Source organism: Muscardinus avellanarius, assembly GCF_963383645.1.
Source record: "Muscardinus avellanarius genome assembly, chromosome: X".
NCBI lineage: Eukaryota > Metazoa > Chordata > Mammalia > Rodentia > Gliridae > Muscardinus > Muscardinus avellanarius.
Window position 1 is genome coordinate 90,864,193 of NC_137792.1, and position 27,710 is coordinate 90,891,902.

Below are 27,710 nucleotides of genomic sequence, written 5' to 3' on the forward strand. Positions count from 1 at the left end.
CAACCTGATCCAAAAATTTCATAGGAAGATATGAACGATGAATCACTTGAAAGGTCCTCAAGAATTCTTTAACATTACAAGAGGAATTTCTTTATTCTGAGATTTCGAGCAAAATAAAAGAAAAAAGCAATGGTGTTAAAGGGAGAGAGATTTAGCGAGATTGACTTTTTAATCGTATTATATAAGCCTGACCTTGTCATGCAGATGGGCTCAGAATTAGGAGCATAGGCTCTCACCCAAATCATGGCAAGCAGACTAAGAAGTGGACCATAGTTTTGATGCCCACTTTGAACTAGCCCTATTCAATTTCCATTTGTCCTATTGCCTGACTTCTCTCAATAGTTTGGCAAATATTTATTCATCACCCATTCTACATCATTCAGTGTTGTTGGTAATGGTGTTTTGTTTGTTTCTCTTTTTGTGGTATTGGGGATCAAAGCCAGGGTCTCATGCATGCTAGACAAGTGCTCTACAATTTAGCTATACCTCCTCGTCCAGGAGTGGTGTTTTAAATACAAGTAGAGCCAGGTGTGTTGGTTCATGGTTGAAATCCCAGTACTGAGGAGGTTGAGATAGAAGAATTACAGGTTTGAGGCCAGCTTCAGCAACTTAGTGAGGTTTTCCACAACTTATAATGACTCTGTTTAAAAATTTAAAAACCTGGGTGTGGTTGTGCATGCCTGTAATCTTAGTACTTGGGAGGCTGAGATAGGAGGATCACAGGTTGGAGGAAAACCTCAGCATCCTAGTGAGACTGTTTCAAAACAAAAAATAAAATAGGGCTGGATATGTAGCTTGGAGGTGGAATGCCCCTGAGTTCCATCCCTAGTATCACAACAACTAAACAAACAAACAAACAAACAAATAGGGTTGAGGATATACCTTTAAGGTAGAATTTCCCTGAGTTCCATCCCTGGTACCAAAAGAAAAAAAAACCCACAAGTTGAATATGAATTCTGTCTTCAGGGACCTTACAATGTATTAGGAGTGACAGAAACCTAACACATAAGTACTTAGAAATGTACTGTCAGATATTGCACCCAATTTGGGTGAAGGCCATTTGGGCAAAGGTCAGGCTTTCCCACAATCAGGCTTCATCAATTTACTTAAAGGTCCTCAGCCCAGTGCCAGTGTGTGTCTTTCTAGCTGGCTTAACGTATGCAATTAGTATATCTTCCATATCCATCCTGGGGCATAGGTGTAGATGAATTACTTTTCCCAGCTATACTGGTACACATAACCTGCTGTGGATTATGTTAACAGTGATATAATAGATACTTTTAATGGTACTGAAAATGGAAACCAGGGGTATTGTACCTCTAAGCTACACCCCATCCCTATTTTTTTAGTCCTTTTATTTTTGAAACAGAGTCTCACTGAGTTGTGAAGTGCCTCGCTAAATAGCTGAGGCTGCCTGAGAACCATGATCCTACGGTCTCCGTCTCCTGAATGCTGGGATTACAAGTGTGTGCCACCACGCCCAGCCAATATAATTGATACTTTGAGAAAGGTTCTGCTTTGCTCCTCTGGTTCTGTGGATATTTTTAAGAACCCAGCTATAGATAAAAAGTTCTTCCCATTCAGTGTGTCTCCAAAAGGCAAAACCTTTAATTTCCATTAATTCTAGCCGTCTATCCTGACCTTCTATGAACCCTGGCTTTATTTCATTTAAACTGTACATCTCTCTAAGAATTGAAGATGTTTTATAATTGAGTAGAAAAAATATTCTGAATTACTTTTTCTTTGGTGGTTGCCTCCTAGTTAGGTGCAAAATCATCAGAATGAAAACAGATTTCGTGACACTCTTCTGTTTAAGCAATCAAATTCAACTATGTCTGTGTAAAAAGCTATTCAAAGTGCAACCGAACTAGGATTATAAGTAAAGCCTGGAGCATTTTGGAGGTTGCAAAGTACATGGAAAAAAAAAACCCTTCATGTTCATTGAACTTTGCAAGGGACTATCCAGTTCCAAGGGTAAAATGTGGGAGCTACATGTGCATTAGAAACACAGTAGCCAAAACTCCTCCTGCAGCCACCATCTCCCTCCAACCTCCCAGGTCTTGGGTCCAGGCCAAACAGACGCTCATTGGGGAATAAATGGTCTGATCCGTGAACAGTTTGCACGATGTAACTCGACCTGCTGAAAGAAAAAAAAAAACCCAGGAATGAACTTATCCCTCTTACATCATTTTCAGACTGCCATTTACAAAAGATTTTGACGTGTGAGTGTGTTCTTCAGATGCCCATATGTACGTAATCAAAGACGCCTTTGGTCTCCAATATTGATACTGCTGCTCCTAGCCTCTCCACATTGTTTTTGAAGTGCTAACTGGCTGTAATTGGCCCCAGACATGTCAGAATAAAGTATTTTATATTTGTCAGTGTTTCCTTTCCACTTCAACCTAGGCTACTAGCTGGCACTCTGACGCCTCGCTGGCTGGCTGTCGGTCACATGAGCAGCAAATATACTGAAGAATATAGCATGAAATGGCTTGAGGGCACTGAAGCAGATGTGCCTGTGAGCATGAGTGACAGTCCAGACAGCAGGGAGTGAAGCTGCTGGTAGGTGGGCTGACTCAGGCTGGAATGAATCTCTGCTTTCCCTGTGGAGACATGATGTCCTCCAGAAGCTTCTACGAGTTTCTAGACAAAAATGCATATACTCCTTCCTGCCTCCAATTATCACTTCTCAAAAATCACTTCTCTTGCTTTCTATATTCAGCCTCCACTCCCACCCAATATACATTCACATCATTTCTCTCTCTCTCTCTCTCTCTCTCTCTCTCTCTCTCTCTCTCTCTCTCTCTCTCTGTGTGTGTGTGTGTGTTACCTTCTCTATCTCTTGTGGTCCTCCCTACTTCCTCCTTTCTCTTTCTCATACTCCCACCATACACACACACTAGAGTCTCCAGACACCTAATATGCTTCCCATAAATACACTGACTTTGAAACTCTGCCAAAGTCTCCAAATCTTACCCATTAGCAAATTCTGAGAAGATAATCTTTGGGCTTATAACCAGTTACTAGGCCATACTGTGCAGTTGACTGAGATCTGTATTTACATAGACCTTCTTTACATTCCTAGAAGAGCTTCAGTGCCCTGCTATCAATTATTATCACCCTTATCCTTTGTTATTTATGGAGTAGTATTTAGATTAAAAAATTAAAAGGGAAACAATAGCTTTGCATGGCAATGTTTCAATATATACTCTGCTATCCACCAATATTGATCAGATTTTTATTAAAATCTACAGCTGTCTGCTGATTTTCATTCCTTCTTTCTTACCTTCCTTCTTTTCTTCCTTCCTCCTTTCTTTCTTTCTTTCTTTCTTTCTTTCTTTCTTTCTTTCTTTCTTTTTTTTCTTCTTTCCGCTGAGGATGAAACCCAGGGCATCGTAAAAATTTATCTTTTAATCCTGGAAAGAAATTTAGTGGACTGCCACAATAGAATCAGCTGTGACTCTTCATAGCACTATACTTGATAATTCACTGACAGGCATGAAAAACATTGGAATGACTGATTTCAGATCCAAGCCATTCTTTATTGATTGCAGCTCACCAACGACTCAAGAAAATTATAATTATGAATAACACCACTATCCAAGCCTGGTTGCACACACCTGTAATCCTAATACTTGGGAGGCAGAGACTGGAAGAATATAGGTTTGGGGCCAGCCTTGGTAACTTATCAATACCTTGTTTCAAAATAAAAATTCAAAAAGGGTTGGGGTATAGCTCCAAGGCGGAATGCCCCTGGGTTCAATCCCAAGCACCCACCCAAATGCAGATCCCAGGCATCTTTGCTAGAACTACTTACTGTACCTCTGAGGGTAGAGTCTATAAATATTCATTTATGAAATGCTTCACAGATGACAAAGGTAAACCTGAAAATATGAGAACCAGCATGTCATGGTTTGGTGTGTAGAAGGAGTAATGTCCCTGGGAACTGATGACTTAGTGAACCTGGCTCTATAGCTAATTCTCTATGGGACTTTGGATAAATTAGTTTATCTCTCTGAACTACATTGTTCTCACATATAGAAAGGGAATAAATATCTTCTTTTCATCTCCTCCAAGTTGTATACATCACATATAAATGTATGTGAAAGTTCTTTACAGTTTTATAAACATATACATTATTATTATTATTGCAATTATTTTTGTTATCATCACCATGATGGGTGGGGTCAGAGAGAACAGTCTGGAGGAAGAATGCTGTTGGCAAAGACTGAAGGGAGGAGAACGCAGCTTATTTCTCTTTCCCATAAGAGTACAGACAATGGATTAAAGTACTGTGGAATGTCAATGTTCTTTCCAAGTCCCAGCATCCTTATCCCACCTCTGTGCTTTTCCAGTTTACTGTTACCACAATATTCCTTTAGGTGAAAAACCTGTCTGAGCGGCTTGAAGTCAGCTCCAAGTTCTCATCAGTGTGCCCAACATGGCACTGTCACCTGTAAGACATTGGATCTTTCCCTTTCCTTCTTTGGGAAAAAGGTAAGTAAAGCAGATTAGCAGCAATGGGAAGACAATAGATATTTTTGTGCTCATTCATAGTCAGACAGGGATGGGTATGCACTGCACATGATCATCTTCAAAGGCGCAGATGGTATTTATTTTTTACACTTAGAGTTTTAGTTCATTCAGGCTGCTGTAACAAAAACTCTTAGACTGGATAGCTGGTAGATAATAGAAATTTATTTCTTCCCAGTTCTGGAGGGTGGGGAGTCCAAGAACCAGGCACTAGAAGATTTGGTATCTGGTGAAGTAAAGCTGCTCTCAGCTTTACAGATAGGGCCTTGTTTTGTCTTCACAGGCAAAAGGAGCAAGTCACCATCCCATTCAAGATAGTAATAATCTGATCTCCTCCCCAAAGCCCCAACTCTTAATACCATACCATTAGGGATTTCCTTCTTTCCGTTCCTCCTTCCATTCTTCCTCCCTCCCTCCTTTTCCTTCCTTTCTTCCTTTCTTATTTTTTGGTACTGGGGATTGAACTCAGAGACATTCTAACTCCAAGTTTCAGCCCCAGCCCTATATTTATTTTGAAGAGTCTCACTTGTTGTTGAGAATGTCCTTGAACCTGCAGTCCTCTCTGTATCAGCCTCCCATATACTGGTTATTACACCTATGTGCCACCATGCCCAGCAGGGACTAGGTTTTCACATATGAGTTTGGAGGGTTGCATAAGCATTCGAACCACAGTACTTAAGGAGTTCCAACATTTGTATCTGATAGAAACGGGGGATCCATTTATTTTCAAGGTGCATCACTCTTTGAAAACCCTCATTGTCATCCTCCACTCTCCAAAGTTTCATTTGGAGGATTTCATAAAGTCTTTCAACACTTCTGAGATTCAAATTGGATTTCAGGTTTGGTCTGCACCTCTGGCTTACAATTCCTGAATGCCTCAGTCATTCCCGCCCCTTGGAGAAAAAAAAAAAAAGTCAGCCCATTTTTGTCCATTCCCCAGTGATCCATCCCAGGGATTTCCTTCTCTGCCATTTTGAGTTTCCACCAGGAAACGCATTTTATGCACTTTCGCTGGTACAGTGGAGGCTATAACTGTGGCAAATACTCTATCCAAGGCAAGCACATGAGCTGCTGGAAGTTACAAAAAGGAAAAAAGAGAAGAGACAAAATGAAGCGCTGATGAGCAGTTGAGCCCCGCCAGCCCCCGGGAAGCAAGCCAGCGGCTGGAAGCAGCAGCAGCCGGGGTTGCACAGTCTGGAATGTGCTTCAATCCGGCCCAGCCTCCATCTCGTTAGAGGCCTGGCGTTTGATGATTCAGCTGCTTCCCGGCTGCCAGGAGAGATTTGGCCAACTGTTTGAAAAAGACTGTCTGCCCCTGACCACACTTGTTTTTATTCTCTGCCTGTTGTCAGGGGCCTCTTCTGAAATGGAACACCTCAGGAAGTCAGTCCTGAACTCAGGAGGAGTTTCAGCTACCTCTCGTGCCCTCTTTTCAAAGGCAATTAAACCCAAACTCAAGATTGTTGGCAGCAAAGTACTTTCCCAGTGATGTTGAAAGTGGACAGTGTGTTATCAGGAAATGATCTCTCATTAGATCTCCTTCAGATCAAATGGAAAACATAGTGTGCTAGCAGACTCATCAGACATTAAAGCCACAGCTGAGATCTGCCAGGGCCCAAATCTCCATATATCATTTTGTTCAAAGATGCAGGCTACAGGGTAATGGAGCCGAGCATTTGGGGAAGGAGTTCAGAAAGCCTCAGCTGTAGGCTGGACTCTTGAACTTAACCGTCTGCTTTCAAGAAGTCCCTAAGAGCTGCAGGCAAAGCTTTGTAACCAAGAAAGCTCACCCTGAGCATGGGCTTCCTCCTGCACAAGTGAGCATATTGTCCTGAACAGACCTTGGTCGTTACCAGGATGGTCTTTAGAGCCAGACCAACTTAATTTATAGCCTAGCTTCTTCTGTGTACTTAGGAAAGAAACTAGGTGAGTTCTCTTGGACTTGCTTTTCTTATTGTAAAATGGGCCCTATGATATTATCTTCAGTATAGGTTGTGAAATTTATAGGATAAACCAGTTGATACATGTAGAGTGTTTCAAATAGAGTCTAGCATATGCTAAGACTTCACTAATAGTATTAACTAATATGATGATGATGATGATGATGATGATGAAGATTTATCCCCCTATAGGTATTCTAGCCAACCCTTCTTGTGGACCATGTGGCAGAGTGATTGAGAACATAACTTTTTTGTAAGACAGCTTGGGGTCTGTATCCCAATTTCACCACTTAGTAGCTGTGTGGAATTGGGCAAATTATTCAAGTGCTGTAAGTCCCAGTTTCCCCATCTGTAAAACAGGGGTTAAATTATACCTATGTCAGAGGGTTATTGTGAAGATTAATAAACTATGTGACGATCTGTGCAAAATGATTGGCATGGTATCTGGCCCACAGTAATTGCTCAATAAATGATATTTCTAAGACTCTGTGGCTCCAGAACTTCACATATATATTCTTTCCTGTTCTCAGCTCTACTTTAATACAGTATGAATTGTATTTATTTATTTATTTATTTTGGTACTAGGGACTGAACCCAGAGGAATTTTACTGTCAGCCTCTATCCTCAGCCCATTTTATTTTTTATTTTGAAACAGTCTGGCTAAGTTGCTGAGGGTCATGTTATGTTACTAAAATTGGCCTCAAACCTGCTCTTTTCATGTCTCAACCTCTCAAGCACTGGAATTAAGGAGTGTGTCACCACTTCTAGGTCACAGTAAATACTTTAAAGATTTGACTTCTGTTAAAAAGTTCTTATACTCAAGCAGCAAAGTGAAAGCTATTATCACTCTTCATTTTAAAAAGCAGTAATGGTGTCTTCACTCATTTCTTGTTCAGGAGGTAGCAAACTCATGTCAGAGGGAAAGAAGTGGAAAATGGATCTCTTTTCAACCTTCAGAGGCTTAAATGATCTTAATAGTCACTTGAGCCAATCAGCTGAAATGAGAACCAACTGGAATCAAAACCAGGGTAAATTAACACTTACCAGGTTTTTCTTTCTATTAAAATGTTTGTTTACTTGTTAGGCTTTTGGCTGACTCAATAGTTTTCAATTTAGTATTTACTGTATCGTAAAAACCTATGCCTGTGGAGGAGAGGAAGCAAGGATGAGAAGTTCCTGGCCCTCATACCTCACATGTGTAACCTTGGGTGTGGTGGCACACACCTATAAAACCAGCCACTCCATTTGGGAATCGGAGGAAGGAGGATCAAAAGTAGGAGGCCAGCCTGGATAATATAGAGAGAACTCATCTCAAAAACAAACAAACAAAAATAAACCCTTCACTTGCGGCCTGGCATAGAAAGTGGGTTTGTCTTTCCAGAGAAGCTCTTCTGCCCCTGCTGAAGAGAGAAGCCAGTCCAAACATTTGCAATTGTTCTCTAGCCTGCTCCTCAGCTGAGAAAAAAAAAAAAAAAAACACGAGTCAAGAGCACAGGCACCCATCTGTAAACCCAGAAACTCAGGAAAGCCGAGGCAGGAGGATCATAAATTTCAGGGTAACCTCAGCAACTTAACAAACGCTGTCTCAAAAAAAAAAAAAAAAAAAACGACTAAAAGGCTGGGGTGTAGGTCAGTAGTAGAGTGCCCCTGAATTTAATCTCCAGTGACAAAAACAAGAAGAAAAAGTGATTCCCCTTTCTCTTGAACACTGTGAAAACATGCAGAAGGTCTCATAATCTTCCCTATTCTTTGGGCAACATATATGTTTGAGTTTGAGCAGGGCAGCATTACTTCAGCTCCATCCTGGAACAGGTTGAGAAGCTAGATCCTACTCAACAGATCCTCAAAATATGATTTAAAGTGTCACTGGAGAACTCGTCTCCAGTCTTATGTGGATGGACACCCTTGCAAATGGCTGTGGTTCTGCAATGTCCAAAAGAGACTTCTCCTTTCTCTTTATTAATTTCTAGAGTGGTTTCAAAGAAGCTTTGGACTGGGGTGTGGCTAGATGTACCCTAGCTAGGTAGCAGCATACAAGAGGCCCAAAGCAGCTGCAATAGATTTCTTGATGTCTGATTACCTTCAAATTTCTAGGCCCTTCTCAACTCACTGGTCCCCTTTACTACTAGTGTCTTCACTAGGTTTGAGAAGATAGGGACACACAGTTAAACTATCTTCAAAAGCCTTGCTTTGCCGGGAGTGGTTGCGCACACTTGTAATCCCTGTGCTTGGGAGGCAGAGACAAGAGGATCATGCAGCCTCACTGGCTTAAGAGACCCTGTTTCCAAATAAAAATATTTAAAATAGGTGTCTGGGAGTGTAGCCCGGAGGTAGAAGGATTTCTAGGAACCCTAATGCCACAGAAAAGCCTTGCTTTTCCACCTACAGATGTAATCATTAGCAAATTACTATTTTATTAATTTTCAAGAAGGAAACAAAAAATATATGCAAATAGCTGGATATGGCAGTGCACATCTGTGATCCCAGTATTTGGGAGGATTAAACAGGGTTGCAAATTCAATACCTACCTCAGCAATTTACTGAGAATCTCATCAACCTGGTGGGACCTTGTTTCAAAACAAAAATAAAAAAGAATGGGGATCTAAAATACCCCTGGGTTCAATCCCAAGTTATATATATATATATATATATATATATATATATATATATATATATATTAACTTGTATCTATACATGAAAGAATGGCAAGATACTATAAAGTAGATTCTCTGCATTTTAGCAGTAAAACATAGTGAACACTGCTTTATTAGTCACTGCAAACAGTAGCCCAGTGGATGGTAATTCTTAACTGTTATTTCCTGAATAAAGTAGAATACAGAACAGACTCCTCCAAAAGAGTCAATTTCAAAAGCCAATCTGGAGTGTTATGTGAAGCTTGCCAGGCTGTGGTGAAAAAAGTGTACCTTAGCAATGTCATAGAAAAAAGCAAGGTTTTTGTGGACACAGGCTTTGTGGTGGTCACACTTTGTCCATGGGAGGTGGGAGAAGACAAAGCGGTTGCACCTTAAAGGTAAAGTGTTGGTCAGGCATGGTGGTGCATGCTTGTATTCTGAGTGCTTGGGAGGCTGAGACGACAGGAGGATCACAGGTTCGCAGCTAGCCCCAGTTACTTAGTGAGGCCCTTCACACCTTAGTGAGACCCTGTTTCAAAATAAAAAATAAGCTGGGCATGGTGGCTCACACTTGTAATCCCTGCATTCGGGAGGCTGAGACCTGAGGATCGCGGTTCCTGGACAGCTACTTAGTGAGGCCCTCTACAACTCAGTGAGACCCTGTTTCAAAATAAAGAATAAAAAATAGGGCAGGGGCTGTAGCTCAGAGGTCGAATGCCCCTGGGTTCCATCCCTAGACCTGCAAAAAATAATAAAGAATAAAAATAGGGCTGGGGGTGTATCTAAGAGATAAAATGCCCCTGGGTTCAATCCTCGGCACCCCCAAAAAAGTTAAAATGTCTTCTCTTTCAGCTGTGTAGAATCAAAATCATGAAGGTCAACTTGAGGATGATTGAACCCCAGAACAGATCATACTGCCAACTGCACTGAAATCCAAGATTGAGCTGCCAGTTGTCTACCCTCTTATTGTTCAGAAGGTCCATTCAGGGAAATAACTTACTGATTAGATGTTATATGGTAGCATAATTGAATGATTTAAAATCAAAATAAAGCAATCACATCAGCTGTAAGAAGTGTCTTTATATCCTTAATGGAGCAACCTCTACTCCCTAAATACTTCCTGCCAGACATGTGCTCATTTGTCTGAAGTCAGAACATCTTTTCTCTGGAAAGAACTGGAGGCACTTAATATCAATGAGCCGAAAGTAATCATATTTACTGCCTTTTCTGTTGATATGAAGAGAAAAGACTACAAAACCCCTAACAAAGACCTGACTTTTCCCACAATGATTCATCAAGTTTTATTTACTCAGCAAATTTTTGAGGAGTGGTACTAGAGATGGAACCAAGGGCTTCAGTGTATGCTAAGTATATACTGTACCACTTAGCTATACTCCCAACTCCTAAATTATCTTCTAAAGATCGGGTGTGGTGGCACATGCCTGTAATGTCAGTACTTGGGGGCTAAGATAGCAGGTTCAAGGCTTGCCTTAGCAACTTAGCAAAACTCTCAGCAACCTAGCAGGACCCTGTTTCAAAATAAAAATATAAAAAGGCTGGGGGAGTAGCTTGGAAGTAGAATGTCCATGGGTTTAATCTCTAGTACCAAGATAAAAAAAAGAAAGAAAAGTTAAGGATGTCTTTGTTTTTCTAAGTTCTCTAATCAGGATGAGGGCTGATCCTAATCCCTTTGGGGAAGAGCTCCCACTAATCCTTCCATGATGCCTGGAAAGTCCTATTCCCTCTGAGCAAAGAGGAATCCCTTTTTTGTAGAAACTTGAGAAGTGGATAAAGATGAAAGCAACTATTATGCCTTGTGAGAGAGCAACAGCTTTATAAGTGGGTGCGCAGCCCCTCTCAGCTAGGATTTCTTTCACCTTTGGTGAACTGGTCAATCAGCTGATTCACTGATTATTTTTCTAAGCCATTTACATCCCAATTACACATTGCTCATTATTTCTTTTATCTCTTCTCATCCTTCCTTAAGTATTTATTAGCAGTATGCTATAGTAGTACTATAATATTAATATTATTCCAGGTAACAATTTGTGACTCCCAGGGTGTGTGTTATACGAGGGATTGAACCCAGAGGCTCTCTACCTACCTCTGGGCTTCACCCCTAGACCTTTTTATTTATGTAGTTTTTGAAACAAGGTCTTGATAAATTACCCCACATCAGCCACAAAGCTGCAATTCTATGTCTCAGCTCCAAAGTACTGAGTTTACAGAAGTACACCCCTGCACCTGGCTGTAGTATTTTTTTATCTTACTATTTCCAATTCTGTATATAACTTTCTAAACCAGTATACATCTGAGTTCTGAACTAGACTCTTTTTGGCCCTTTTCCAAGAGACATTACTCTTTCTCATCCTAGAGAGATTTCTTACACACACACACACACACACACACACACACACACACACTCCAGTGATCTCATTTGTCTAACTTACTGTCACAGAGTTTCTTAGAATAGAAATCGAGAAGCCAGGCATGGTGGCACATGCTTGCAATCTCAGTACTTGGGAGGCTGAGATTGGAAGATCTCAGGTTCGCGGCCAGTCTCAGTAACTTAGAAAGGCCCTGTTTCAAAATGAAAGAATAAAATACGGCTAAGGTTATGTCTCAGAGGTAAAATGCCCCTGGGCCCCGGTAACACACACACACACACACACACACACACACACACACACGAGATATCGTGAACTTCATTATTATCCTGGAAAAATAATCCAAATGATTGGAGTTTAAAATGCATTATATTGAAATATCAAGAGATTAAAACAGTATTATCCAATGAGAAACTCCAATTACATTATGAAATCAGAAAGAAAAACATAATTTCTGTTAAGTTACATGAGGGAGGAGCTAGATTCCCCTACTTAAGCAGTCTGATGTGATGGAAAAAAAGACTAAGAGGACTAACAGTAAGAACAGGAAGGGAAAGGGACATACATATAATTCATTACATATCCATTATGATTCCTGTTATTTAATTTAATTTTACATGAAAATATATTTGACTGTATAACAATTATGCACAATCAAACAAACTATGTTCAGTAGTGTTGCTCTGATTGGTCAGTGCCCAGGCTCTACCAGTAGAGAGATATTTGTAATATAATTTCAAGCCACATCAAGCTACAAAGTAGTCAATAATCTGACAAAGTAGTTATTTTTCTATATATTTGCATAGATATAAATATATAGATATATGATTTTTTGTGGTACTGGAGATTGAACTCAGAGGCATTTTACCTTCAAGCTATATTTTAAGCCCTATTTTTAATTTTTGGTTTGAAACATGGTTTTGTTAGTTGCTGAGAATCTCACTAAGTTGCTGAAGCTGGTCTCAAATATACAATCCTCCTGTTTCTGTTTCCCAAGTTTTGTCTATATTTTCACGAAATATTTAGCTAAATTAAGTGAATCCATAGCTAGCAATATAGCTTCATGTGAATTATCTTATTGACCCTTTCTGAATATCCCCTATGAGGCAGTCTTTCTTATTATTGGTTATTATCTCAATCTTACAAATGAGGTAGCTGAGGCTCAGAGAGATTCAATTTCTCTAAACAGCTTAGGTACAAAAGCAAGAGATTGATTTTAAGCCCAAATCTATCTGATTCAGAGAGGTCCATTCATTTCCTTATATCCTGCTCCCTCCAGAGATCTTGGTCCTAAATTTTTTTTTTTCAGTGGAACTGGGGGTTGAACTCAGGGACATTGTACCTCCAAGCTACGCTTCCAGTCATTTTTATTTTTTTATCCAAAACAGAATCTTGCTAAGTTGCTGAGACTGACCTCAAACCTGCAATCCCCCTATGTCAGCCTCCCAAGTACTAGGATTATAGGCATGTACCATGGCATCCAACTTTGGTCCTGAATTTGCCACCAAGCCAGTCATGTATCTGAATATTGAATTTTCTGAGTTCCCAGTTTTGTGTTCTCCATGATCTCTAAGCTCCGATCCAGTCACAACCATCTATGCTGAGGCCTAAGTGAAGGGTTTTGTTGAAGACATCAAGGCTTTGTTTATCTTTAGTTATTCCTACATGGAGTGTGCTTTCATTAGATGACCAGTCATGCCACTTGCCTTGCCAAGTTCTCTCTTGCATAAAGAGAGAAATCATAGCTCCCTGCTCTCACTGGCTGGGTCCTTCCCAAGGGTGGCCTGTGGGAACTGAGCATACTGAGGGTAGAGTTAGTTGATTCTGCTTATGTAACTAAAGTTCTCAAGAAGCCACAGCCCTTTGAGCCTCAGTATCTATGTCTCCCAACATAGCTTCTTAGAGACGTTCCTCCTTCTCGTTTTGTACCACAACCAAATTTTGAAAAGTGAAATAGTGGATTGCAGGCTAGATAAATAATCCACACCAAAGGATCTGGTTCCCGGCATGTTTCTTCCATTCCCTAGCTGTGAGACTCAAGCAAACAGTGCCTCTTATTCTTCACTCCCTAACCTTCATGGAGTTGTTTTGAATATCAAATGAAATAATGGTATCAAAAATTTCTGGTTTCTTTTTCAGTGTTGGGGATTAAAATCAAGGCCTTGTGTGTGCTAGGCAAGTACTCTGCCACTGAGCTCTGAGTCCCTCAAATTACTTCAGTGTGTGGGGGGCACTAGGGATTGAACTCAGGGGCATGCTACTTCTAAGCTACACACTCAGCCCTTTTTTATTTTTTGTTTTTTGAAACAAGGTCTCACTAGACTACTAAGAGTCTGGTTATCAAGGCTGTTCTTGAATATTTAATCCTATTTTAGCCTCTCAAGTACTGGTATTACAGGTGTGTGCCACCATGGCCAGCTTCAAACTACTTTTTAAACTATATTTTCCTTTCAAAATCCAGTATTGCATTCGATATTTGACGAGTTAGAGAATTTCTTTCAAACCATAGAATTTTTGTGTGGTATCTTCTTCAGTATCTTCTTTAATGGTTGGGAATATATTTTTATATACTTTTATCAGTGCACTGTAATTATACATAATTGTGAAGTTCAAAGTGATACAAATATATCCATGCACACTTGGCACTTGTTATTTACCTCTGCATCCCATTCTGCTACCCTTCTTTCCTCCCTGTGCATGTTATTGAGATTGATTAGTGATGCCTTCAGAAATGAACATCATGCTATTTGAACTGCTCTCTTCCTCAAGCCTTTCCTGCCCCTCAATCATCTTCTACTTTTCTAACTTGTTTCTCTCCTCATTTTTCTGAAATCCTTTTTGCTTCCTATTTTTTCTCTTGCTTCCACATAGGACCCTTGACTTTCTGAGACTGGGTGATCTTACTTACAAAAATATTCTCTAGCTCCTTCCGTTTTCCTGCAAATGACAAATTTGTTCTTTATGGCGGAGTAAAATTCGGTTTTATGTATTAACACATTTCCCTTGTCCATTCATCTACTGATGGGCACTTAGGTTGGTTCCATAATTTGGCTATTTTGAATTGAGCTGCAATAAAGATGGCTATGCATGTGGCACTATAATACTCTCACTTTAAATATCTTGGAAAGGTACCAAGGAGTGGTATAGCCGGGCCACACTGTAATTTCATTCCTAGTTGTGTGTGTGTGTGTGTGTGTGTGTGTGTGTGTGTGTGTGTATGAGAGAGAGAGAGAGAGAGAGAGAGAGAGAGAGAGAGAGACAGACAGACAGACAGACAGACTGATTGAGACAGACTGGGGATTGAACTGAGGGGCATTCTACCTCTGAACTATACACCCAGCCCTATTTTATTTTATTTTATTTTATTTTATTTTATTTTATTTTATTTTAACAGTGTCACACGAAGTTACTGCTCACTGGCTTTGAACCTGTAATTCTCCTGTCTCAGCCTCCCTAAGTACTGGGGATTAAAGGCATGTACCACTGTGCCTGGCGCATTCCTTGTCTTTTGAGGAACCTCCATACTGATCTTCACAGTTATGGCACTAATTTACAATCTCACCAACAGTATATAAAAGTTCCTATTTCCCCATTCCTCACCAGCGTTTATTATTGTTTGCATTTTTTTATTATTGCCATCCTAACTAGAGTTAGATGGAATCTCACTGTAGTTTTAATTTGCATCTCTCTAATTGCTGATGACATTGAATATTTTTCATATAGTTGGTCATTTGTATTTGTTCATTAGAGAAGTGTGTATTCAGTTCAGTTGCCCATTTTTTAAAATTGGGTTACTTGGATTATTTTAGTGTTAAGTTTTTTGAGTTCTTTATATATTGTAGATATCAGTCCTTTATCAAAGAAGTAACTGGCAAAGATCGTTTTCCCATTTGGTAGGCTCCCTCTTCAGACTCTGGCTATTTCCTTTGCTTTGTAGCTTTTTAATTTGATGTCCGTTCACTTATTGATTCTCAATTTTATTCGCTGAGCTTTGTGGGTCTTACTGAGGAATTTTCTGCCAGTGACTATATACTGGAGAGTTGGTCCTATGTTTTCTTCTAGTAATTCCAAAATTTCTGATCTAATTTCTAGGGTCTTTGCTACATCTTGAGTTGACTTTTGAGCCAGATGAAAAATAGGAGCCTAATTTTATTCTTCTACATATGGCTATCCAGTTTTCCCAGCAACATGAGTTGAAAAGGCTTTCTTTTCTCCACTGTATATTCTGACACCTTTATTGAAAATCAGTATTTCAGTAGTTACAAATTTCTTTCAAATCATAGAATTTTAGGATTAAAATAAGTCTTTGGTATCTTCTTCAGTGACTATTGAAAATATTTTATATATAAAACCCTTATTTCTGTACTCAGGTGTATGTGTGTGTGTGTGTGTGTGTGTGTGTGTGTGTGTGTGTGTGTGTTGTGTGTGTGTTACTAGGGATGGAACCAGGGGCCTTCTTCCTCTGGGCTACACTCCCAGCCCTATTTCCTATTTTCAAAATAGGGTCTCACTAAGTTGCAGAAGGCCTCACTAAATTGCTGAGACTGGCTGCAAATCTGTGATCCTTCTGTCTCAGCATCTCAATTACCAGTATTATGGACATATTTGGCCTTGCCTGGCTAACCCTTATTTCTATAGAAACCTTATTAGAAAGACAAATAAATAAAAAAAAATGAAAACAGGATTCAGCTACTTTCATTGAAGCAAAAGTGGGTGTGCTCAAGCCTTTGTCAATTCTGTTCCTTACTCTCATAGAGTCCCCTGGGTCCCCTGCTAAGAGCCCTAGATTTCTCCTGGAAACACAATTTGAACATCGTTTTAATAATAAACACCCTTGTAGACAGATGGACCTGAGTACAAGGAAAGGAAACATACTTGCCTAGTGCCATCCACCTCCTTCAGGGAGAGCTGGGTATAGCAAGCATACAGCTCACACACAATATGGCAATGTATTATCCTTATGCAATGGTAATTTCAATGGAGACACAGGCAAGTATACTTGTTGAATATAAAGAATGTGAATTAGGGTAAGTACACTTTAAGCAGGTTATTTTGATTCAGGTATTTTGGTGAGGGGTATAAATGCAGACAGTATGAATCCAGAACCTATCTTTTTTTTTTTTTTTTTGGACGGGAGTACGGGGGTAAATAGGGATTGAACCCAGAGGCATTCTACCTCTGAGCTACACCCCCAGCCATTTCTACTTTTTGTTTTTGAAACAGGGTCTTGTTAGGTTGATGAGAATCTCACTAAGTTGAAGAGGCCGGTCTGGAACCTGAGATCCTCCATGCCTGGCTTAGAACATGTGCCCTGTAAGTGTGTGTGTGTGTGTGTGTGTGTGTGTGTGTGTGTGTGTGTGTGTGCGCGCGCGCGCGTGAGCGCGCGCGCACTGGTGAGGAATGAACACAGCGGGGCTCTAACTTTGAGATACACTCAGACCTCTTTTTTTCTAAATTTGAATCAGTCTCACTAAGTTGCTAAGTGCCTCACGAAGTTGTAGAGGCTGGCCTCGAACCTGAGATCCTTCTATCTCAGCCTCACAAGTACTGGGATTACAGGCATGTGCCACCAAACTCAGCTTCTTTATGTTTTAAAAGCACATACAATAGTGTCTTACAGATAGTAGATTAAATATATGGTTATCCTATCCTAAGAATTACTAGCACATTACTAGACCTAAGAAATAGTTGGGCAACGTAAGTCAGGGAGATAGAAACAGGAGACAGAGGGAACCAAGACACCTTAAGCACAGAATTAAAAACAGATGGAGAGGCCAAAATGAAGTTAATAGTCTTATTTTTTTTTTTTTTTGCAGGTCTGGAGATGGAACCCAGAGGCATTTGACCTCGGAGCTACATCCCTGCCCAGTTTTTTATTCTTTATATTGAAACAGAGTGTCACTGAATTGCTGAGGGCCTCACTAAGTAGCTGAGGCTGTCCGTGAACCATGATCCTCCAGTCTCAGCCTCCTGAAGGCTGGGATTACAAGCATGCGCCACCATGCCTGGCTAATAGTCCTATTCTTAATCAACTACTCCACTTCTCATTCTGCTTAGCATCCTCCTCCCACCTCCACTCTTGAAAATCCTCCAGCTTGATCTTCAAGTCAGTGTGCTGGAGCTGGCTGTCTCCCCACCACAGGACTTCAGCCAAACCCACACCCACACCCGCCATGTGTCTACTCCCTCCTGCATCTCATTAAAAGCCATGTTGATGATCAAAACAGAATGGGAAAATTATGTTTGGGGAGAAATCTGTATGCCTGAATACACTTGGCTACAACAGAATTTGCCTGTCTGCAGAAGTTCACACTGATGAAGAAGGGAATTCAGCTTCCTATCCTCTCAGGGTATAGTCTGTAATATAATCACATTTGCATTGCACTTTAGACTTTCCTAAGAACTTTTGCAGATGTTCATACATGTGATCCTCACAAGGCACTGTGAGCTGGGCAGAGCTAGTTCATTCAGTAAGTATTTAATGTCTTGTGCTGAATATGATTACCTCCTGCTCACTCTCCCAGCTTAACACAAATGTCATCTCAGGACTTAGGAGGCTGAGACAGGAGGGTCACAGGTTCCTGGACAGTCTTAGTAATTCATTTAGACCCTCAGCAACTTAGTGAGACCATGTTGCAAAACAAAAAATAAAATTGGGTTAGGGGTGTAGCTCAGAGGTACAGAGAATTAATACCCCTGGGTTCAAATACCAGTACCCAAACAAAGCAACAACATACAAATGTCATTATTTTTTAGAGAGGACTTCACCCCCCACCCTACATCATATCCTGCTTGTATCTTTCATAGGACAAATCAAAGGATAATTTAATTACAGATGAATTTATTTATTGTCTGGCTTCCCTACGTGCACTGTGAGCTTCAAGAGGGTTAAGACTTTGTCATGTTCTCCCCAGTGGGGAAGATTTCAGTCTGGTAAAGGAAAACAGACAAGTACACCCAAAAGCATAATAAACTTGTCTCGATGCTTCAGAAGAAGTCTGTTTAGAGTGGGGATCTAACAGTAGGAGGAACAAATTTTATTGCTATGTGTCACCAAAAGCTTCCCTGAGCTGATCCTTGAGAGATTATGTGAGGCCAAAGATGGACAAATACTCCCTAAAAGAAATGGTAACATAGTGCTATGAAAGCACACAATAGCATGCCATATTCTGAGACCGTGGGTGTTTTGCTCATTTCTGGGGCATGTAAGAATGGAGGGGGTGATGGAAGTGAAAGGGGATCAGTATAATAGAGGAAAGCGATTGGGGAGAGGTGAAGAGAAGGTACTGGGAAATGAAATTGAGAAAATTATGTTAGGTGCATATTAAAAATATCCAATAATGAATCCCCTATTGTGTACAATTATAATGCACCAACGAAAATTAAGAAACAGTCTGGGCTGGTGGCATACACCTGAAATCCCAGCTCTTCTGGAAGTTGAGGCAGTAAGATCACAAGTTGGAGGCCAGCGTTGGCAACTTAGTAAAACCCTGTCAAAAAAAATAGAGCTGGAAATGTGGCTCAGTGGTAGAGTCCTCCTGGGTTCAACCCCACAGTACCACAAAATCAATCTATCAATAATAAAAGAAAGTTGCAAACCCTATCACAACAATGGCAAAAAGAATGGAGGGTATGAATTAGAGGGAGATGAGCTTAAAGAAGCAGGAGACAGATTAGCAACAGGACTTTGAATGTTGGACTATCCAATTTGGTCTTAATCCCATTCACAAAAATGACAGCTACCACTTATTAACTATTTTCATTCACAATAACCAGGGCCACTCTTTATTGACTCACTCTTTTATGACTCAACTTTCAGCTGAGTATGTATATCTTCTTTTTGAAAGTTTTCATTATAGAAAAAATTGTTTTGTGGTACTGGGGATTAAATCCAGGGGATTTTACCTCTAAGCTATACCCCTAGCACTTTTTATTTTATATTTTGAAACAGAGTTTTGCTGAGTTGCTGAGACCAGCCTCAAGCTTGTGATCCTCCTGTCTCATCCTCCTAAATACTGGGATTACTGGCATGTACCACTTCACCTAGACTTATTATAGAAAATTTTGCACATATGTAGAAGCAGAAAGAATGGTATAATTAACTTCCATATACATCTACTTGTTACTCACTGGGCTTCAGCAATTATCAACCTATGCCAACTTTTCTGATGTCCTGATTCATTTTCTGTTGCTATTTTTTTTCTTTTCATTTAGTTTCTGTTTTCAGTGCTTGGGATGGAAGCCAGGCCCTCATGCACACTAGGCAAGTGCTCTACCACTGAGACACATCCCCGGGCCTGTTTTTCTATTGCTAATCAACACAATACCAATACTCAGTAAGATTAAGAAAGGTTTGTTTTGACTTGTGGTGGTCCAGGGTTGAGGGCCCACATCTGATGATGGCTTTCTTGCTAGCAGTCCCTTAGGTATTTACGCAGGATATCTCATGGGGGATTTGTAAAAACAACTAAAGAACCTGACTGTTGTAGCAGATCTGCTCTCCAGAGAACCCATTAATCCATGAGTGTAGGGATTAGGATTAGGAATCACCCCTTAAAGATTCTACTTCTTTATATTTCATAATGGGATTCAATTTTAACGTGGGTTTCAGAGGAATCATATCATACTCAAAACCACAGCATCTGGTAATTATAGCATTAAGAAATATTACCCTTCAGTCAGGTATGGTGATGCATGCCTGTAATCCCAGTACTTGAGGTGGGGGCTGAGAAAGAAGGATCGAAGGTTCAAAGATAACCTCAGCAATTTAGTGAGGCCCGTCACAACTTAGTGAGATCCTGTTTCCAAAATGCAAAATAAAATGGGCTGGGGGTGTAGCTCAGAAGCAGAATATCCCTGGGTTCAATCCCCAGTATAGAAAGGAAGAAAAAGAGAAAGAAAGAAAGAAAGAAAGAAAGAAAGAAAGAAAGAGAGAGAGAGAGAGAGAGAGAGAGAAAGAAAGAAAGAAAGAAAGAAAGAAGTTAAGAGAGAAAGAGAGAGAGAGGAGGGAGGGGAGGGTATGATGGAAGGAAAAGGAAGAAAAAGAAAAAAAATACTGTCCTCCAAACTTAGTGGAAGAAAACCAGGATTTTATTATATCACACAATTTTGGGATTCAAGATTTGGGCAGAGCTTAGGCAATTCAGCTCCTTATAGCACCAAACTGAGGCCACTCAGTAGAATTTAGCCTGGGGGACCAAAACAGCTTCATTCTTACATCTGGGGCATGATGAAGAATGGGGTACCTAAATGTGGCCTCTCTGGCATGGTGGTCTCAAGGTGGTCAGAGTTCCTACTGCCTTCCTCCTAAGCCAATGTACAAGAGCACTAAGCACATCATTACCTTTTCTCACCTCGACTCAGAAGTCATACAGCATCACTTTGGCTATATTGGTTTTATGTGAGTTATATTTCTTCTTTGGCATGCTAGGATACAAGGGAAGCAGAATTAGACTCAACCTCTTAAAGAGAGGTGAGTAGCAAGATTACCTTGCAGAAAGAATTCAAGTCAGAATACTACAGTGATACATGCATGCTTGTGTTTATGGTAGCCCAACTCACAATAGTCAAGTTATGGAACCAACCTAGGTGTTTGTCAACAGAGGAATGGATAAAGAAAATGTGGGCTATACACACAATGGAATTTTATTCTTCCATAAGGAAGAACAAAATTATATCTTTTGCAGAAAAATGGATGGAACTAGAGAATATTATGCCAAGTGAGATAAGCCAGTCACAAGAATTCAAGGATCATATGTATTTTCTCATATGTGGAAGCTGGATAGAAAATAAAAATCCACAGGGACTTCATGAAAGTGAGGAGACCAGTAGAGTAGCAGAAGAGGGCTGGGTTAGAAGAAAGGAAAAAGGAAGCCTAGGGAAGAAAATAGACCAAATAATAGTATGTGTGTATATATAAATATATCACTATGAATCTCACTAGAATGTATGGGGAGAGAGGTGGGAGGATGGGCAGGGCAGGAAACACACCAAAATATATTGTGTGCATATATGAATGTAACACTGTATGTCTAGCTATGATGTACAATTACAATCCACCAATAAAATAAAACAGACTAGAACTCTTTAGAAGAGCTTACCTTGTAGAAGAACATCTAGGATGGGAGATCTTATTCCAGCTGTCTTTGGAAAACACACTCTGCCCCACCAATCTTGTTTCATGTCTACCCCCTTCCACACCCTCCCCTCTACTGTGGGTTATTTAGAATGAAATCCCATGCACTACTCACTTTTTCATCTGCAAAACTTTCTGCATATACAGACTCATTTAATCCTCACCCCACCTCGAGAAAGACATTTTGATTGCCATATGACAAATGAAGAAACTGAAAACAAAATCACTAAATAGTAGGTGATTCAGGCAAGATGTGAGCTTAATATGTCTGATTTGAGAGCCTATGCCTTTTCCATATTGTTATCTTATAATAGGGGGGCTCCTGGGGGTTGTAAATAGGGAAATAATATAACCTTGGCTTATTTAAAAAAAAAACTTCCTAGTTGCAATGTGGAAGGTAGAATGGAAGAGGCCAGAATGGAGACAGAGAAACCAGCTAAGAGGCTGTAATTAGTCTAGGCCAGTCCTTCTCAATTTTTAATGTGCGTATGAATCACCTACGGATCTTATTAAAATGTGAATCCTGATTTGGTAGATCTGGACTGGAGCCCAAGATTCTGTTTCTAACAAGCTGGTGCTTGGTAGAAGATATATTTTTTGGTACTGGGGATTGAATCCAGAGGCATTCTAACTCTGAGCTACACCCCCAGTCCTTTTTGTTTTATTCTTTTGATTATTTTGTGTGGTACTGGGGGTGAAACCCAGGGGGTTTTCTACCTCTGGGCTATATTCCCAAACCTATTTTATATTTTATTTGGAAACAGGGTCTCACTAAGTTGCTGAGAGCCTCACTAAGTAGCTGACGCTGGCTTCAAACCTGTGGGATACTCCTGTCTCAGCCTCCCAAGCGCAGGGATTATAAGCATGCACCATCACACCCGGCTATGCTTTTTAAAAATTGAAACAGGGTCTCACTAAATCCCTGAGGGTCTTACAAAGTTGCTGCAGAGGCTAGCCTCAGACCTGTAATCCTTTCTCAGTTCCCTACATACTTAGATTATAAGCATGCATCATCCATCATGCCTGTTAGAAGACCATATTTTGAATAGCACTAGACTAAGCTAAGGCTGAGGAGAGCCTAAACCATAGAGGTGATATTGGGAAAAAGGCACAGCAGAAAGAAGAAGATAAGATGTACAGGAGATTTTTTGTTAAGATGAAGTACTATTCTCATTTTCCATTGATTCATGGGGAGAGGTAAAGGGAGCCCAAAGAGTATATATTAGTTAGCAATTAAGCTAGGACCAACACACCTGTCAATTTCTCATCCCAATAATTTGCAACCCAAAGGGAAGTCACACTATACAGCCAGAAACGATGAATGTTCCAAGTAAAGCCAAAGCACTAAAGTTTTGAACCAAAGCACTACACACACATTTTTGTTCACATTTGGTCCATTTTTAATACATCACCCTTAGCCTAGAGTGATGGCGCACACCTGTAATCCCAATACTTGGGAGGCTGAGATAGGAGGATTGCAGGTTTGAGGATATCCACAGCAAGTAATGAGGATAGCCTCAGCAAGTAATGAGACTCTCATCAACTTAGCAAGAGCCTGTTTCAAAATAAAAATAGGCTGGGCATGGTGGCACACACTTGTAATCTCAGCATTTGGGAGGCTGAGACAGGAAGATTGCCATTTGCAGACAGCCTCAGCTCCAACTTAGTGAGGCCGTTTGCAACTCAGTGAGACCCTATTTCAAAATAAAGAATACAAAATAGGGCATGGAGTATGGCTCAGAAGTAGAATGCCCCTTGGTTCCATTCCCAGTACCTCAAAAACAAAACATTAAAAATTAAAATTAAAAAATAGGTCAGGGAGTATAGCTTGGAGGTAGCATGCTCCTGAGTTCAACTCCCAGTATCATATAAATAAATAAATAAATAAATAAATAAATAAATAAATAAATGTATATTCCTTATCTGTTGTGTATACTTTTTGTATCTGCCACCATTTATCTGGCAAAATGTGGAACATATAACCAAAATATCATGTGCTTTACTATGTGAAGTTAAATAATGCAGCATTTTCTGGTGTTTATTTAAAAGTAGTAGATAGCCAGGCATGGCGGTACATAGCTGTAATCCCAGCTACTCTAGAGGCTGAAGCAAGAGGATCACAAATTCAAGGTCAGCCTGGGCAATGTAAGGAGAACTTGTCTCAAAATAAAAAAAAAAATACAAAGTGTTAGGGAAGTAGCTCAGTGGTAGAGCACTTGCCTAACTTGCATGAAGCCCTGGATTCAATCCCTGGTACCACAAAATAAATAACTAATAAACAAATAATATACTAGGGTAGCCAGGTGCTCTGTTACTGGAGTCATGGAGCCCATCTACCCTGGGTTTAAATGAGGGATGACTTATAGAAGGCACATATTTGATCTGGATTTCACAATTTAGGAAAGATCTAGATACGATGAAAGGAAGGAGGGAGGCATTTCTAGAGGTCAATGGTGGGAACAAGATCTGGAGGCAGGAATAGAGATAATGCAAATTGTGAGCCATTTGTCCTCACGATTTGTCCTCCTTACGATTTGTCCTCACAAATGCCTCTAGTCCTAGTTACTTGGAGGCTGAGCTGGGAGAATCTCTTGAACCCTGGAGTTCAAGCCAGACTGAGCAACATACCAAGACCCCATCAAAGAGAAGGAGAAGGGAAAGGAGGGGAGGAAGAAGAAGGAAGAGGAGGAGGAGGAGGAGGAGGAGGAGGAGGAGGAAGGTGGTGGTGATGGTGGTGGTGGTGGTGGTCATCCACACCTTCCATAATGTAAACTGCATATATGCTGGGTACAATGGTGCTTACCTGTAATTCCAGTACTTAGGAGACTGATACAGAAGGATTGATTGTAGGTTTGTGGCCCACCTTGGCAACTTAGCAAGACTGGGTTTCAAAATAAAAAATAAAAATGGGGCTGAAGATGTAGCTCAGGGTAGAATGCCCCTGGGTTCAATCTCCTGTATAAACAAACTAACTGCGTATATGATTTACATAGTAAACTTTTGTTTAGTTTACAAAAAGCCAGTTATAACACAAAAGCAAACTCTGAGCAACCTCTTCCTCTCCAGATGTTTTGGAGAGTATCTCTATTTCTATCATACGGAGGGGGTAGGTGAGGGTGGAGTGAGGATAGGATGTGAAGTGACACCAAAGAGATGGCTAGCATGTACACCTGTATATCTATGTGAATGGACATGTATCTGATAACCACCCCACCACCAAGGAAAGGGGGAGGATCTCTGTGGCTATTCTCTCCAGGACCTGATCACCCTCTCTCGTGTCCAGGAAATCTCCATGAATGTGGGGGTTCTATGTTTCACCATCTGGGGAACTCCCATACAGTCTTCCAAAACAGCTGCATCATTTTACAATCTCACTGACAAGGCATGAGAGTTTCAATTCCTCTGTATCCTTACCAACACTTGCTAGTGTGTGTCTTTTTTTTATCACAGTCATTGTAGTGAGTGTTTAGTGGTATGGCATTGTGGTTTGGGTTGCCATTTCCCTGATGACTAATGATGTTGAGTATCTTTTTTCATTTTGATACTAGGGATTGGACCCAGGGGCATTCTACCTTCAAGCTACATCCCCATCCCTTGTTATTTTTTGTGTTTTAAAACAGGATCTTGCTACATTGCTGAGGCTGTCCTCAAACCTCCATCTTTCTGTCTCACCCTCCAAGTACTGAGATTATAGACATGCGTTACAATATCTAGCTTGAATATTGTTTTGTGTCTTATTTCTAATTGTTTCTTCATTGCTGATTATAGGCATTTCTTTTCTAACTCTGGTCACATAGATTTACAATAAGACCCAGCAACTCTACATACATAATATATATATATATATATATATATATATATATATATATATATATATATATATATAATCTTAGAGAATTTAAAACATACAATTAGCCGGGCGTGGTGGCACACGCTTGTAATCCCAGCATTTGGGAGGCTGAGACCAGAAGATTGCGGTTCACAAACAGTTTCAGCTACTTAGTGAGGCCCTCTGCAACTCAGTTAGACACTGTTCCAAAATAAAGAATAAAAAAATAGGTCAGGGGGTATATCTCAGAGGTTGAACGCTCCTGGGTTCCATCCCCAGACCCACACACACACACACACAAAAACATACATGTATACCGCCAAATTTTACAGATATTTTCATAATAGTATTACTAATAAAGAACCTAGAAGTGGAAACAACCCAAATGTCCATCAACGGATGAATGGATGAAAAGAAGTGTCATATCTATTAAGTCAAATAACTGAATGGGGATGGAGTATTTACATATACTACAAGATGAATGGACTTTGGAAACATTATGCAAGATGAAAAAAATCAGGCACAAAAGGTCACGTGATGCTGGGTGGGATGACACACACCTGTGATCCCAGTATTTGAGAGGCTGAGACAGGAGAGTTGCAGGTTTGAGGGCAGCCTCGGCAACTTAGTGAGAGTCTGTCTAAAAATAGAAATAAAATAGGGCTGGGGATGTGGGTTGGAGGTAGAATGCTCCTGGGTTCAATCCCTAGGACCACAAAAAATTTTAAAAATCACATGATTTTATTTATATGCATATCCAGAATAGATAAATCCATAGAACGAGAAAGTAGAATGCTAGTTGCCAGAGGCTGGCAGGAGGGTGAATAAGTACTTAATGCTTAATGAGTACGATATTTTATTTGAAATTATGGAAATGTTTTGAAACTAAATAAATGCCACTTAATTGTTCCCTTTAAAAGGGTGGGCACTGTGGTACATATCCTAATCCCAAAGACTCAAGAGGCTAAGGCAAAAGGATCACAAATTGGAGGCTAGTATAGGCTACTTAGTGAGACAAGAAAGAAAGAAAGAAAGAAAGAAAGAAAGAAAGAAAGAAAGAAAGAAAGAAAGAAAGAGAAAGAAAAAGAGGCTGAGGTGTAGTTCTCTGGTGGAATGCCCCTGGGTTCAATCCCCAGTAGCACAAAAATCATTTTATGTTAATTTCACCTAAAGGAGCCAACTGGAGATAACTAAACATCAGGGCACGGGCCTGGAGATTTTGTTCTCCAGGGTCAGAAAGGTCCCACTGTTTATACCTCATGACACTCAAGTGCCACCACTGAGGCAATGAGCACACAAATTATCAGTAACTTGAATGGGAGGAGGGTGAATATCTGGAGGGAAAAAAATTCAACATCTCCAATCTTATTCCATAACTTCTGCGCCTGCCTGCCTCCTGCCTGCCTGCCTGCCTCCTGCCTGCCTGCCTTCCTTTTTTGTGTGTGTGATATTGGGGATTGAACTTCTGAGCTACAACTCCAGCCCTGTTTTATTCTTTATTTTAAAACAGGGTCTTACTGAGTAGTTGAGGCTTGCTGAAAACCTGCAATCCTCCTGTTTCAGCCTCTCAAGTACTGTGATTACAGGTGTGTGCCACCACACCTGGCTTCTGGTTACCTTTTTGTCTACCTTACTATTCACATTTACTGAATGCTTATTACGTGTCAGATGCTGTGCTAGCACTTTCTTCTCTTATAAATCCTTAACCCCAAGTTTTCATATGTGGAACATAAAGACTAGAAATAAACAAGATCACAGACTTTTAACTGGCAGAGATGGGATTTAAACGTTGGTCTACCAAAGCCTGTGCTGTTACCTTAAAATGCAAGGCTAGGGTAGCCATGAGAGTGATATGTAGCTCATGTTCTTTGGAGACACTCAAGCCATGGGAAAACTGCTATTGGTGGGCATGACTGTTAGCCTGACTTCACTCCCATTTCAAAGCTGCTGGCCCTAGAGCTTTCCAAGGAATGGTGGGGCTACTGAGCTGTCAGAACTGATGTGCTCAGCCCCCCGGGGCTTGCCTTCTTCCCATCCTTTCTTTTTTTAATCTCTTTCAGAGCAGGACTGGTGACACATGGATTACAAATTCAAGGTAAGATTGGGCAACATAGTGAGATCCTGTCTCAGAATAAAAATTAAAAAGGGCTAGGGAATGTGGCTCAGTCATAAAGCACCATTGGGCTCAATCTCTCTCTCTCTCTCTCTCTCTCTCTCTCTCTCTCTCTCTCACACACACACACACACACACAC